Source organism: Orcinus orca, chromosome 8, assembly GCF_937001465.1.
Source record: "Orcinus orca chromosome 8, mOrcOrc1.1, whole genome shotgun sequence".
NCBI lineage: Eukaryota > Metazoa > Chordata > Mammalia > Artiodactyla > Delphinidae > Orcinus > Orcinus orca.
The window spans coordinates 44,268,969-44,283,338 of record NC_064566.1 but is presented as its reverse complement, the minus strand read 5'-3'; the positions used below and the strand labels follow the sequence as shown (position 1 = coordinate 44,283,338).

General features: G+C 51.0%; 1 protein-coding gene across 4 annotated transcripts in view; it reads right to left on the bottom strand.

The window, feature by feature from the left end:
* GALNT18 (polypeptide N-acetylgalactosaminyltransferase 18) overlaps positions 1 to 14,370 on the bottom strand; it is a 354,448-nt gene that overhangs the window by 146,943 nt on the left and 193,135 nt on the right. The gene's annotated exons all lie outside the window — the stretch shown is intronic.

Here is a 14,370-nt window from a genome sequence, read left to right as displayed (position 1 = left end):
ATAAGAGTCTGTCATAATGACTGGGCCCAGTGATGTACTGTACCTTTGCTGATTTTTCATGCTGCCATCTGGGGACAGCTACCAAATTGCAGGTGAACGTTGAAATATTCCATCTCCATAGGGCTAACATTTTACATGAAGTACACTAAGAGCTGGTAAACATCATGAAACACTGGTATCTCCAGCCCCATTTCTATCTCCAAAGTCAGAAATGGTCCAATATCTGTAAGCTATTCTAGCCATGTTGCAAGGAGGGGATGGTTCGAGGTGCCACTGTGGTGCAATAAAGGCAAAATTGAACACGAGGGGTCATAGGATTAAAATGTCATAAAAGTTGGGGTTCAGAACATGGCCAAAGCTATATTCTATAGTGACAGCCATCAAAACTAATATGAAAATCAGAATTCATGGAGGATGCCCAAGATAAAAGGCAGCAGAAAAGAAAGGACATGAAAGTTCTTACACACAGTCCAGGGTCATCTCTTTGGCCAGTGGGTGTTCCCATCTTTTCCTTTTGGAAAGCCCAGAGCCTTGTCCCCATGGGTGCAAATCTTCAGATCCTTCCCAAGAGAGTGAATCCAGAAGGAGTATTATCCATGGGGGATATGTGCAGAGGTGAGGGTCCTGGGGCCAGGTCGGACCAGGAGGCAGACTTACCTAGGACAGCCTCCAGCAGGATCACTGGAGAAAGACTCCTAATCAGAGTCAAGGAGAGAAGCAAGCTCAATGTCAAGGTGCTGAGCCTACGTGGATGTGAGCCAACAGATTCCCAAACCTGGGAGCTGGGAACGGGTTGGGATTCTACACATGCGACTGGCTGAGGCAAGCTGCTCAGGCCAAGGCCGTGTAGGGAATGAGTGCTGGAGGACAGCAGTGTGTGGGACTGGCTGTGGACTGTAGGGGCTGGCTTTAAGGGCTGGCATCCAGCCAGCAGTCATCTCCCTTTGTAATCACATGGTTTTCCGACAGACCAGGCAAAGCGCTGGAGCTGAATAGTTGAAAGCATCCTCCACTCAGATCAGCAAATTGTCCCTTGAGGAAAAAAGACCAGGCAATGCCTACAAAGGAGAGGCAGATAGGGAAGCTGCTTCCCACTGCTAGAATGGCCACCCCGGAGGTATAACCTGCGCCCCTTGAGGACACACATCTCTGCTCTGCAGAACCAGCGGAAAAGAGCAAAGGCTACTGGGCTTCAGCTCCATTTATTATTATTCAGAAATAGTACTGCAGAGCTTTCCCAAAGTCAGCTGCATGATGTAGCCAGCCAATGCCTCAAGATGATTTATGGGACAGGAGAGGAGATATTCCCCGTGACTGCTATTATCCAGACATGGTCAGAGAACACTCCCTGACAAGGGAAACACAGAGCTTTATTTGACCACTGAACTTTAATAAACCTAAGAGGAGGGCAAAGTGGAAGAAGGAACATGTCCAAACAAAGGTTTACTAGGCTAAAGGAAAAGGGACCATCCCCCAGGAATGAATGTAGAGCAGCATTGAGTGAAAAGCTGGAAGCCGTGGTTGGCTCCAGAGAAGACAGAGAGGAGGAGGCCTGGCGAGAACTCTCAGTTGTTCCCATTCGATGTATTGAGTGGAAGCCCCACCTCCACCATTCACAACTTGAACAAGCGTGTCCTGGACATCCCCTTGGAGACACTGTGTCTGAGATATGACCCTCTTCCTGAGGAGTTTACAATATAACAGGTCAGAGAAAATGTATGAAAAAGTACACAGAGAACCAGACGAATAACTAAAAAGTATATGTGTGTGTGTGTGTGTGTGTGTGTGTGTGTGTGTGTGTGTGTGTGTGTGTGTGTGTGTGTGTGAGTGTCTGTATCTGCCATGTGGCCTAGAGGAATGTTCCCCTCAATGGACAGATCACAGAGCACCCAAGACCCATGTCCTCTATGGAAGGAGGTGCTCCAGACAGAAAGAAGCATATGTACACTGTCAGACCCTCCTGAGACTCGTCATCTCTTTGGGGTCACCCACTGTGATTCCCATTCTCCCAGTTAACAAACTACTTCTTGAAGAAATGAAGAGCCCACCCCCTCACACTCTGTGTAGACGGCTAGCGAGGCACTCAGGTCCACATCTTAGGCACGAGGGAGGATGTGCTGTGTTCTAGCACTGACCTAATGTGATAACAGTCCCTAACAGGCCAAAGTTGGCTTCCATGGCTTCTCAAGCCCCCATCCTCATCCACCGACCATGAGCTCTTTGAGGACAAGGGTACATGCAACCAAGAAAGTGGCACAGCGCCTGGCTTAGGGCAGAGTTCTATGAAGGAACCACCTGATTTTGGTCAGTTACAAGCTGGGTTCCTAGACGCTTCACAAGGCAGACACACAAACCCAGACAAGCTGGCTTCAAATGGGCAAAACAGCAATGGCCCACGAAGGAATTCGCATCCTAATCACCAAGTCTGCCATTTTGGACCTGGTGGTGAGGCACTGAGGTGTCAGTATGGATTTTTAGGGGTAAGATATCTTTAATTAAAAACAGCCCTGGGCTTCCCTGGTGGTGCAGTGGTTGAGAGTCCGCCTGCCGATGCAGGGGACGCGGGTTCGTGCCGCAGTCCGGAAAGATCCCACATGCCGCGGAGCGGCTGGGCCCGTGAGCCATGGCCGCTGAGCCTGCACGTCCGGAGCCTGTGCTCCGCAACGGGAGAGGCCACAACAGTGAGAGGCCCGCGTACCACCAACAAAAAAAAAACAACAGCCCTGGTACCACAGGTTGAAGGTGATACCAGCATTTTCTTCTAAATGCTACTGACAGTCCTCACTCCCTTGTTGAGGCACAAGCAACAAGGCCGCAGCTCTCTGGCTCCTGCCCACTCACCCCCAGCTGTTGGCTTGTGGAGGACACAACAGTGCCCTTCTCATAGGCTCCCAACTCAGGGCCAGTAGCCTCATCTCCTGAGAAAGAAGTCTAGTCAGCCCCCAGGTTCCTGGAGCTCGGTCTCCCCAAGGGCGGCCTGTAACCCTTCCCCTACACCAGGGCAGGCTCAGTGGGCTGCAGGGCCTTTCCTCATAGTCTGGTCTGGCTCAAAGGCAAGGCCTAGAAAAAGCTCAGGGCACCACCTGGACACAGTCGTGGGCCTCATCAGCCTTCTGTCTCCACCTCGGCCTTTATGTGCTGACAAGGGGCTCTGGGGGACCCCAGGTCCCTCTTTGCCCATGCCCACCCCAGCTCTGCACTCACTCCACCACATCCTGCATTTTATTCAGCAATGACCTGGATTCTAGCTTTGTCCCTAAATCACTGTGTGACCTTGAACAAGGCACTTCCCCTATCTGGGCCTCGGTTCCTTATCTGAAAAATAAAGGCACTGGACTAAGCAGGTCCCCCTGCTCTCAGTGTCTGGGGCCTGACTCCCCATGAGCCTCTAGTCTTTGTCTGAGGTCCTCTCCATCCCTCCTGCAAACAGAAATGAACACACTGACAAGTGCACAACTAACGCTTAAACTCCATCCAAGCAATGAGAAGTTAAACTTTAAGCCGACCTGCATTATGAGGGTTAGGTCCTGAGGCACTGTGAGCTGGGACCAATATGCAGGGGCCCAGCGTTCTCCACCCACTCCCCACCCTCCCTGGGTCCTCTCTGTGTTCCAGGGGCTGACCTGCGGGGAGATCAGAGGGAAGGGGGTTATTCCCCCAGTATCTCCCTGTGGGGTACCCTCTTGGGCCTGCATTGGGAGGGACCACTGCTGTTTCCAGCCCCAAGGTCTTGCACTGTCCCTTGTGGCTTCCCTACCCCCTGCTCACATTGTGTAAATAATCTCTGTTATTAACTCTCCTCAGATTCTCCAATGTGAGAGTGCCGCCTGCTTCCTGCCAGGACCCTGCAGTTAGGGGACCGTGGATCTGTTCCTGCAGTCAACGGACAGAGGTCCATATGGAAAACAGGAGGATGGAGAAGGGAGTTCAGAAATGAACATTCGAAAGTCCTAACTCACGTTTTTACCTTCATTATACGCAAATGATAAAGACTGCAGATGAAAGAAAGAAAACGTCAGTGGGATTTTTACATATCTTAAATGAATAATCACTGCACTGTATAATTAATTTCCATTTACCAACATTTGTTCACTAAAACTTTTCCCAGATTTCTCTCCCCTGCAGTTTTCAATGACACACATGAAAGTTTGTTTGGCTTTGTTGCAGAGAATATGCACACAGAGTGGCATTTTCCCCTGTGCCTGGAGCTCGATCACTATCTGTCTAATTTTATGGCTCAGAGCTGGTGGCTCCGGCCTCCTGTTATTACCAACGCTCCAGAAATGCAGCAGCACTTGAGGTTTTAGTTGAAAAGGCCTGAGCAACCCTTATTTAACCCAGGCTGCTGGCCACACTGAAATGCTATCTCTCAAGCCCTTCTCCATGTACACAGGGTTTACGCAGGTGGCACCCTCCATGACAGCTTCCTGCCAAGGTGCGGCGTGTTAGGAGTGGCAGGGCGCTCTAGCTGGCTGGCTGCTCCTCCCAGGAAGAGCCTGAGTGTGATTAAGGGCCTGGACATGTTTTTTTTTTTTTTTTTTTGGCCTCAGTTTCCTTCATCTCTCCCCAAGGTCATGTCGCCAAAACCTCTTCACCCTCTCTGCCTTCTGCCTTATCTCCCTCTTCCTTGTCCCAACTTCCAGTTTCCTTTTTTTTCTCCCCTTTTTCTGATATCTACCCACAGGGAGTGACTTGAATATACAAGAAGTGAAATCCTCACAACAGAGGGAAAGGCTTGTAGAAATAAACCCTCACTTAGTCGAATTTCACCGAAGACATGTTTTTGTGTTTTCTTTTAGTCCCCATTGAGTCTAATACAGCTCTGGGCTCACAAAGGGAACTCACTTCACTCTATAGATCAATTAGACACTGATCCAGAGGGCGAACAACCATCTTGGTTGGTCAGAAGGATCCGGTTTAGCATGGAAAGTCCCAGGCACCCTGGGAGGGTTGGTCACCCTTCTCTAGCAGACCTCGTGCCCACCCGGCCTGGTACGGCTGCCACAGCTCACACATCTGGAAGTCTTAGACGAGGTTCTCTAAAAGCAGAGTCTGAGATGGGGATCCTTGAGTAGGTGCCAGCTCTTTTCCCCTAAGGGGGTGAGGGAACTAGTTTAGGGCAGGGGAAGAAGCTGGGCAAAGACCTGCATTCAGCGGCAGGCCAGGCTCAGTCTGCTCTCAGGGAGCGCTGCAGCGTGATGGCATCTCGGAGTTATCCCCCCGTGAGGGGAGGGGTGGGTTTTTAGACACCCATATCAATCAGGCACTAGTTCTGGGCCAGCCCTGGAGGATGGGCATAATCTCCTAGGTACTTCTGGGTGAGGCAGCTCTCAACAGAGAAGGCAGTTTCCAGAAGGGTGCAGGCTCTGAGCTGCCAGCTGCCAACGCTCATAGCATCTGGGGGATAGGTAGACTGGCCGGTAAAGGGGATCTGGGTGGGGCGCCAGTAGCATCCACGACACCAACCACAGCTTCAGCCTGGCCTCTGGGGTGCCGAGGGAGCACCCTCAATGCCTGGTGCCAGTTCAGCTGCAGCTTCCTCCCCGCTTCCCCCAAGCATGCACAGACCTTACAAGGGTGGTTCTACCTCAGTGTTCTGGTTTGTACTCTTGGAACTGACCTGACCCTTCTTGGCTAGGGCCTGACCCCTGCTAGAATTTGCCAAAGTTTTTCCCAGAAACTGCACCCGATCCTTTTTCTTCCAGACCCGGCTGGGACTGTGCTTCAAAACTGCTGAAGGTGGGGATCTCGGATCCCTAGCCCAGCCCGAGTTAGTCTATAAAACCCCAAGTCACAGCTTCCTGCAGGTGCTCTGTCCCTCAGAGGGACCCGCTAGACACAGACACAAAATGAAAGGGAGACCAGGTCTCGAGGCACTGTGGACTCTGCCTATGGGCAGCAGGTCCACCTCAGAGGGCAGGAGAGGGTCTAACGCTGGTCTTGCTTGTCCTGGGCGATGTCTTCAACCTGCTGCAGAGGTCCCAGCATGCCTTGCAGCTTGGTGAGTTAGGATTGGGACAGAATCAATATCACAAGCTTTTAGAAATGCAGTTTTTAAAAGTATCAAAACATATGCATCATGGCCCTTGTGGCAGATGCTGTGGATGCCCCACCCGTATCCTTAGAGACTCATCCTTTTCAAGTGCTCCTCTGACCCTCACATCTAAGTGCCAGAATGTTTACCCCAGGGATTTACTCAAAGCCGCAGAAGACTGCTCTGCCCCAGCACACGGAGGGCTGAAGAGCTATAAACTAACAGCCCCTGAGAGCAGCCCTGAACCAACGACTAAAGGCAGTTGGCTTACAAATACCCCAGCTCCCTCACCTCTCAGGTCGATCACTCTCAGGCCTGTGCTTTACACAATTTCCCGGAGTTTCCCCGGAGGCTGAAACTCCACCGCCCACAGTGCTGCTTGACTTGATAACATACTCTTAGTAGCTTCCTTTCCCTTTCTTAACTCCTCACCCTATTGGTATATCTTGAACTTCCTCAATAAACTACTTCATATTGAATCCGTGTCTCAGGGTCTGATCCTGGGGGAACAGCCCCTCCAAAGCAAAGCTGGGGAAGTCGGGGCCAAACCTGCCACACGTGACGTAGGCCCTCTGTAGGTTGCTGCTACATCCCTGAGCCCGGTGGTCAGATCCCTGTGGGACCTCTTTCCACACCAGCCCCTCCTGCACCGAGCAGCCCTGAAGAAGGAAGCGGCAGCCCAGCCAAACATCCTTCTAGAGCTGCGGATGCCCCATTAGGATTCAGAGGCGTTCCCCACTTTCTCTAGAGGCCATTGATCCTGGGAGGTGATTTTAATCAGGGATTTGATCATCTTACAGACGATTCCTTGTTCACTCCTCCCGGGCTCCCTCAGGTCTCTTACAACATTAGGCTACAGTTTTAGGTTTACATAATTTGGTACTTAATGCGCCTTACTACTAGCCCAGAACAACTGAAGTCACTTGTGAAATGTCAGCTTCACACCAGAGCCACCCCTTCCCAGAATGTCTCACTCTGGGTGTGTGGCTGCGCCCAGGGCTTGGCATGGGAGCAGGGGGGTCCAGGAAGGAAGACTGCTCCAGCGGCCTGAGCCCTGGGTCTCTGAAGCCTTGCTGTGTAGACCCGGGTATTCTGCCCCTCTTCAAGGAAGTGAGCATGGAGCTGGTCTGCCACCAGGCCAGGTCAGCTGGTCCTGGCCTCCTGGATCCGGGATATTGGCCCTGCTCAGCAGTGCCTCTCTGTCCAAATGACTACCTAAGATCTTCCCTCAGATGTCTCAAAGGCATCTCACATTCAGCACAGCCAAACCTTAACCCTTGGTCTTTCTCCCCAAACCTGTTCTTCTCCCCTCTCCTGCCCTCCCATCTCAGTAAGTGGCACCATCATTCACCCCATCACTCAAGCCAGAAACCTGAACTTCATCTTTGGTCCTCTCCTCTCCTTCACTCCCTACACCCAATCACCAGCAAATCCAAATATAAACATTTTGGCCAACTCCATATATCTCAAATCCATCCTCTCCTCAATCTCTCCAGTCACCATAGTCCAAATCATCATTATTTCTGGTCTGAAGTATTGCCACAGCCTCCCAAATGATTTCCCTGCTTCCATTCGTACCTATATCCAAACACTTCACCACAGACTAGCCAGAGAGATCTTCCAAAAATATTAGTCAGGTCATACCTCTCCCCCAGTTAAAACTCACCAGTGTTGCCCACGGCACTGAGGGCAACAGTCTACAAGGTCTTATGTGACCAGGCCCCTGACTAATCCTTCAACATCATCTCAAGCCATCCTCCCCGTTCCTTAGCACCCTCCAGCCATATCTGCCTCCTTCTGACTCTGAGAATGTCAGGCTATCTCCCACCTCAGGGTCTTTGCATGTGCTGTTCCCTGTGCCTGGAACACTTTCCATGGCTCTTCATGTGGCTGACTCCTTCTCATCCTTTTATGCTCAGCTCAGAGGGGCCATCTCTAATCATCTAACCTGAACCATGTCCCCCTCCTACACCGATTTACTTCATAACATCCTGTTTACGTACTTCATGGCATTTATATGCTCTGTAGTCATTTCATTTGTTTCTTGTCTATCTCCCACCACAGACTGTGAGCTCCATGAGGGGAGAAATCAAGCCAGTCTCACATTCCCTGCGGTTAGCACACTGGCCGGCACATTGTGGGTGACTGTGTTAGTCTTCTGTTGCTACATAATGAAATACCACAAAATAGAAGCTTAAAACAACACAAATTTATGATCTCACAGTTTCTGCGGGTCATAAGTTCATGTGTGGTGTGGCTGGATTCTCTGCTCAGGGTTTCACTGGTTTGAAATCAAGGTGTTGGCCAGCACTGTAGTGTTCATCTGGGCCTCAGGGTCCTCCTCCAGCCTTACTGGTTGTTGTCACAATTCATTTCCCTGTGGTTGTAGGACTGAAGTCCCTGTCCTGCTAGCTGCCAGCCAGGGCCACTCTCAGCAATGAGAAGCCACCTGCAGTTCCCCCCAACATGGCCCCCACAGGCAGTGCACAGGACAGATGTTCGCTTTCTTTCAGGCCTCCAGAGGGCATCTCTGTGACTCCCCTTTCTGCAACCAGCCACAGGGAGCTCTGCTTTTAAAGAGCTCACATAATTAGGTCAGGCCCACCAAACTGGTTGGGGACCTTAATTACAACAGCAAAATTCCTTCACAGCAGTACCCAGATGAGTGTTTGACTGAATAACTAGAAGAAGTGAGTGCGCACCAGGGGCCAGGAGTCTTGGGGCTCCATCTTGGAACTCTGCCTACACAGTGATCAATACTATTCGCTGAATAAAAAAAAAATGAATCTCCTTCTGGCCACCTGTTTGTATAAGCAGTTGGTCCAAGCCCATGTGGGTCCACCTCTAGGTACAAGGCAGGCAGTTAAAAGAAAAAAAAAAGCCTAGTGGGCAACACGGGAAAAGAGAAGAGGGACACATGGAACTTGGAGCTGAGAAATGTGGGCTCAAGCCCCAGTCCTGCCACCATCTTGCAGTGAGAACTTTGGTGATTCACTATGTCCTCTGACCCTCAATTCCTTCATCTCTAAAATGGGCATAAAATACCTATGCCATAAAATGGAAAAGATTTATTCTATCCATCCATCCATCCATCCACCTTCCACTCAGCCACCTGTGCATCCACCCGCCACCCATTCATCAATTCATCTACACAACAACCCCACCTCTCTCTCTTCTCTCCCGCCCCCCTTTCCCTCCCTCCCCCCCCCTCCCCCATGGGTGTACCTGGCATAATATAGGAGCCCAATAACTGGGAAGTGAGAGGATGGGATTGATTTTTCCTGCCCTGCAGAACTCAGGAATTCAGGGAGCAGCAACCTCACCTACTGCTGGCCTGATGTATCGTATGTAGGAATGTGGACCATGTAGGTACAGAGGACAGCAACTGGGCGCCTAAGATCATGGGAACTCACTCCACAAAGATTAAACAACAACCGTGAATGTTCTTTTCAGAGAAAATGCAATCACTTCAGGCAATGCCTCAGCCTCATGTCTGAGCAGCCCGGGTCGGGAACACTCAGCAAAAAATCTTGTTTTCTCTGATTCTCTGCATTAGTTCTCATGTTTAAGCCAAATGAAATTTGACAACACAGACAAGCTTGCAGACATACTCGGTCCACAGGACTTAGCCAGAAACCTCTTTCAAAGCGGGGACAGTGTTCCTTTCTTCAGCATCTAAGCACCTTAGGGCAGATGTGGGATGCGATAGCTCCACTGGGTGGCCTGACATTAATCCACCCTGCGATGCTGGCGTTTTCTGTCGCATCTGTGAGTGTCAGCTGGTGACAAGTTAATTCCTTCCCATTGTCTGGGTAGAGAACTCTCTCTGGACCTCCTGATCTCATCCACAGGACCCTTCGATTAATCTCCTCTGAGACCCAGGTCAGGACACTCTGCCCAGGCAGGAAGCTTGCCCTCACCATTAACCCTGCTGGACATACTCTTTTGAATCTCCATTTGGTTCAGACCCATGGAAATGCTGACCCCTGATCTAATTTCTAATTCATTTCTGTCGCTCTTCAAATTCACTGGGTCAGGAAGAGTTTAAAGATTTGGGTTTGTAAAGTTCCAGTTCACACTCCTTTCCCCAGATGAGAGAAACATGAGGTGTGTAGGGTTTTTTCCTGGGTCTTATTCAGCTTTGAAATGCCGTGGTTATTCACTCCCAGATGGCAACCACAAGAGCATCAAGCACGGGACCACAAACACACTCCAAGACAGTCCCTCAGGGCTGCAGGTCACCGGCAGTGAAAGAAAGGGAGGTGATGCAGCGGAAGAGAACTAGGCAAGCCGGTCAGTGCTCGTGAGCCGTGGTACATCCACATCACAGCTATCGACACCCAAGTTGGCCCACGGGAAGGCCTGAGCTCCTGCCTCCCTCCCCAGTTCCCTCCCCCACTTCCTGCCCCTGAGAGAGTCCTGCTCAGACTGACACACTCTCCAAAGTGACTGTCACCCTGTCTGTCTCCTCTGCAGCCTTGTCAGCTTCCCGGGTGCTGGTCACTCCCCTCTCTCACTACTGGCCTGGCCCAGGGTACCTGATACAAGTTGCTTCCAAGATCTCAAGATGCAAGGATGTCACCAAGAATGGCATCCGAGTCCACAACCTAGGAACAAAATCTACACCTTGAGTGCAGTGACTATGTGCTTTTCCAAAAGGATCCATCAGCCCAAAAGGGGCCTCCCTGAATCAGTGAAACTAAACCGTGTGGCCTGTGCATTGTGAATGTCTCAACTTGTGCCCACAGTGAAGAGAAGCTGCACAAAGCCCGTCCGGACTGGTGGCTTTCTGAGATGTGGGAACCAGCAAGCACAAGAGGGAGAGAGCGTGAGATGGAGAAGTTTTCACCAAGGATGTCTGAGATAAACAGCATCTCCAGAGAAGTTTCTATTTTGCACACTGGGAGTCCATCTGATAGAGGCTGCAGACAGGCAGACCATGACCATATCTGGCCTGCCCATGTGGCTTATTCAGCCCACCAAACATAAAAGTGTGATTTCCAACTTGAAAAAGGTCAGCAGGTCTTGCAGGCTAGGAGTAGGCTGGAGCCAGCATTGGCTGCCCGTCTGGGATGAACCTGGGCTCATTCTCCTGTTCACCGCAGTCCCCACCAGTCCTCATTGCCTCACCTCTGCCATTCACGTTATCTGTCTAGCCCTGGTAGGTAACTGAGTTTAGACCCCTGAATATAGTGACAAGGTTAAGTGCTCAGGCTCTACAGCCAGATCCAACTTGGGTTCAAACGTTGGTTCTGCCTTTCTCAGCTGTGTAACCTGTAGCTTTTCCAAGCCTCAGTGCTCTCATCTGTGAAATGAACATGATAATAATAATACCTACCTCATACAGTTGTTCTTAGGGTTAAGCAAAGCAACACATCAAAGATGCTTAGAAACAAATGGTAGCTCTTGTTAGTATTTGCCTAGGCTAAGAATCTACCAGCCTGGGGGTGGGGTGTATATATGCAGGGGGAAGAAATTTATTCTGATGATAGAAATCCTAAATAGCTCTGTGCTTAGCCCCATGTTGTCCAAGGAAAGGGGATGCTGCCTTCCCTATGGCTTTGCAAACTCTCTACCCCCATCCCTCTGTCTCCATTTTCATTCAGTCATCAGAGTCACTGATGCGTCATCAGAGTCCTGGTGGGGCACAAGTCACTGGGTGAAGCCTTGTGGGAAAGAGAGAAGAAGGAATCAAAGAAGAAGCCTCTATTCAGGGCTAAATAACTGCTGAGTCTCAGTTTCCTCATCTATAAAATGGGGAGAAATATTGGAAAAATTAAAGAAGACAGTGTGTACAAATGCCTAGCACAGTGCCTGGAACGCAACAGGTGACCAATACATGATCATGCTGACACCTTCCCTAAAATCCAACTAGAAAGACACAAAAACAGGGGCAGCTTCTTTTCTCCACCCTCATATCCATATCCCAATCCCATTCAATCCCCAAGGCCCAGCTCAAAAGCCAGCTCTTCCAGGAAGCCCTCCCAGAAGGACTAAGACCTCTCCCTGGGTTTCCCCAGCACTGTGGCTGGTGGCACTTATCTTTTTACATTGTGTGTAATGGCTGTTTGTCTATAGTTTATCAGCCGCACTAGGCTGCGAGCTCTCTGGGAGCAGAAACTGTTTCTCCGTCCTTGGATCGTTGGTGCTGCGTGTGATGTCTCACACTCTGTGAACATGTGCTGAATGAACGAGTGAGTACGGTTAGCAAAGCACTGGAGCAGGGTCGCTCTGGCTCTGCCATTAATCAGATGTGTGACGTTGGGAAACTCATTTAACCTCTTTGGATCTCAGTTTTCCCTCCAGGAAAATGAGGAGCTCGGACTACATTTTAGGGCTACATTTACATTACAGCCTGCTTCAAGCTGCCCACTGCCCCATAAGGGAAGCTCATCTAGGTGTGAGGGACCTGCAAAGTGAATCAGGGCACCCACTCCCAATAGTAGGTCAGGTGCTCAGAGGAGACGCACCTAAGCCAGGCGAAGCCCCTGGAAGTTGCAGTACAGGGGCCAGGGAGGAACAAACCAACGGAGCCACATACACTGGTACCCAGGCGATGCCCTCCTTGGTTAGATGAAAATCAAGCCCCCACTCCAGCAGTACAGGCGGGGTCAAGAGGCAACCTTGGGCTGCCTAGTAAAAACCAGCCTTCCGGTAGCGGCTGCTCGACATAGCTTTCTTGCTCACTGATTTGACATCCCCCTGGTTTCTGTCTGTTCAAGAGCCTCTTTCCCTAAAATTCTACTTACATCTTGAGCTCCTGAGATACGGGCTTTTAAAAACAACCAGAATTGAGGCATCTCATTTTTGCATCTGTGACAAAGGAGAGCCATAGAGTCTGTCCACTGCCTGCCGTTGTCCTCGGTCTAAATCTTATCTGAGGCAGGAACCACATCTGGTTCACCACTGCCTCCCCTGGGCCAAGCTTAGAACCTGGTGCTTGGTTTGTTGAATGAATGCATGTGAATGATTTTAGGAGCAGAAGAGGCATAAGCCCCTGTGGGCCTGAGCAAACAAGCAAGGCAGTCTCTAAAATAACAAAAAAATGGAGTGATTGCCCAATTTATAGTCCCTGGGAGTAGATTAGGGCCCTGAGAGTAGATTAGGGCCCTGGGAGTAGATTAGGGCCCTGGCAATTAAAAACAAACATCCCCGCCCCCTCCTCCACTGCAGTGGGTCCACACCTGCTCTAGAACTCTCAGGCCCCAGTCAATTATACTGGCTTCCCCCACCCCCCAACGTTATCTCCAGCACAACCTCCCACCACAACATCCAACCAGGGGAGTGCTAGTCTCCCATGAGCTCTGGAGGCTAATTTGCAGGACAGATCTGGGCAGCAGGCAGCTGGAGTGGTTGCAGGTGCCAACTCTTGTCCACACGCCCCTCTTCTTGCTGAGCACGCAGGCCCTGGAGCTGCTGGAGGACACCTGGGTCGCTGTGTGGTTTGGGGTAGCCTTTCAGGAAATCAGTCCCACCAGAAGGCATCCCATACTCCAAAGATTTGATATCAGTAGGAATTATATGATTGGCTGGGTTTTGAGCACTTTTCAGTATTGGGGAAGCAGAGGGGGATGTCAGCTGACAGCACTGCCCGGCGGTCAGCTCTGCTTCCACCGTCAGGACCAGTTCATCTTTCCAAGCTGCTGAGCAAGATAGGCTGAGGGCCAAGGGTGGACAAGGAGACCTCTCCTGCTGGCTGCACTGGGGCTGGGCCAGTATGTCCGCCAGCTGCTGGCAGCAAGGCCCCTGACCCGAGGGCAGGAGACACCTCTCCTGGTTCCTCCCGCGCTGCTTAAGGCTCCAGCTCCGGGAATTTCCCCATCGACAGATGGTCCCACAGCTGACCAGAGGAAGAGGGCCTTTTGGTATTTGGTTCCCGCTGGCTTTGTTAACCAAATACTGGTCACCTTGGCTGGTCTGTAAAGCAAAATGGGCCAAAGCTCCCTTGCTGCAGACGGCTTCCAGGGGGCTCATGAGCTCCGGAGAAGGCAGGCCCTTTGCCGTCCTGGGGTTGTTCTCCGTTGGCAGGGAAGTATGTTGAGGAGATCCTGGTTCCCGAAGTCAGTTTCCTTTACTGGTAAAGGCGCACAAAAGGGTGATGAACCACCCACACCTTTGCCAGACTCAGGCAGGCTCAGTTGTGTGGTGTGCCGGGACCTCAACAGAGTGGCTGGTGAGGACAGAGAGGAGACTGGCATCACACAGGTTAGAGCTGGAGAAACTGTGCTCTGGGGCAGGCCCGCAAAGAGGCAGTGTCCCCAAGGGGCCGGGCACACCTAGGCATCATTGACTAAGGATGCTCTTTTCACGGGGAGGAGCCTATCAGTGGGAGGTCC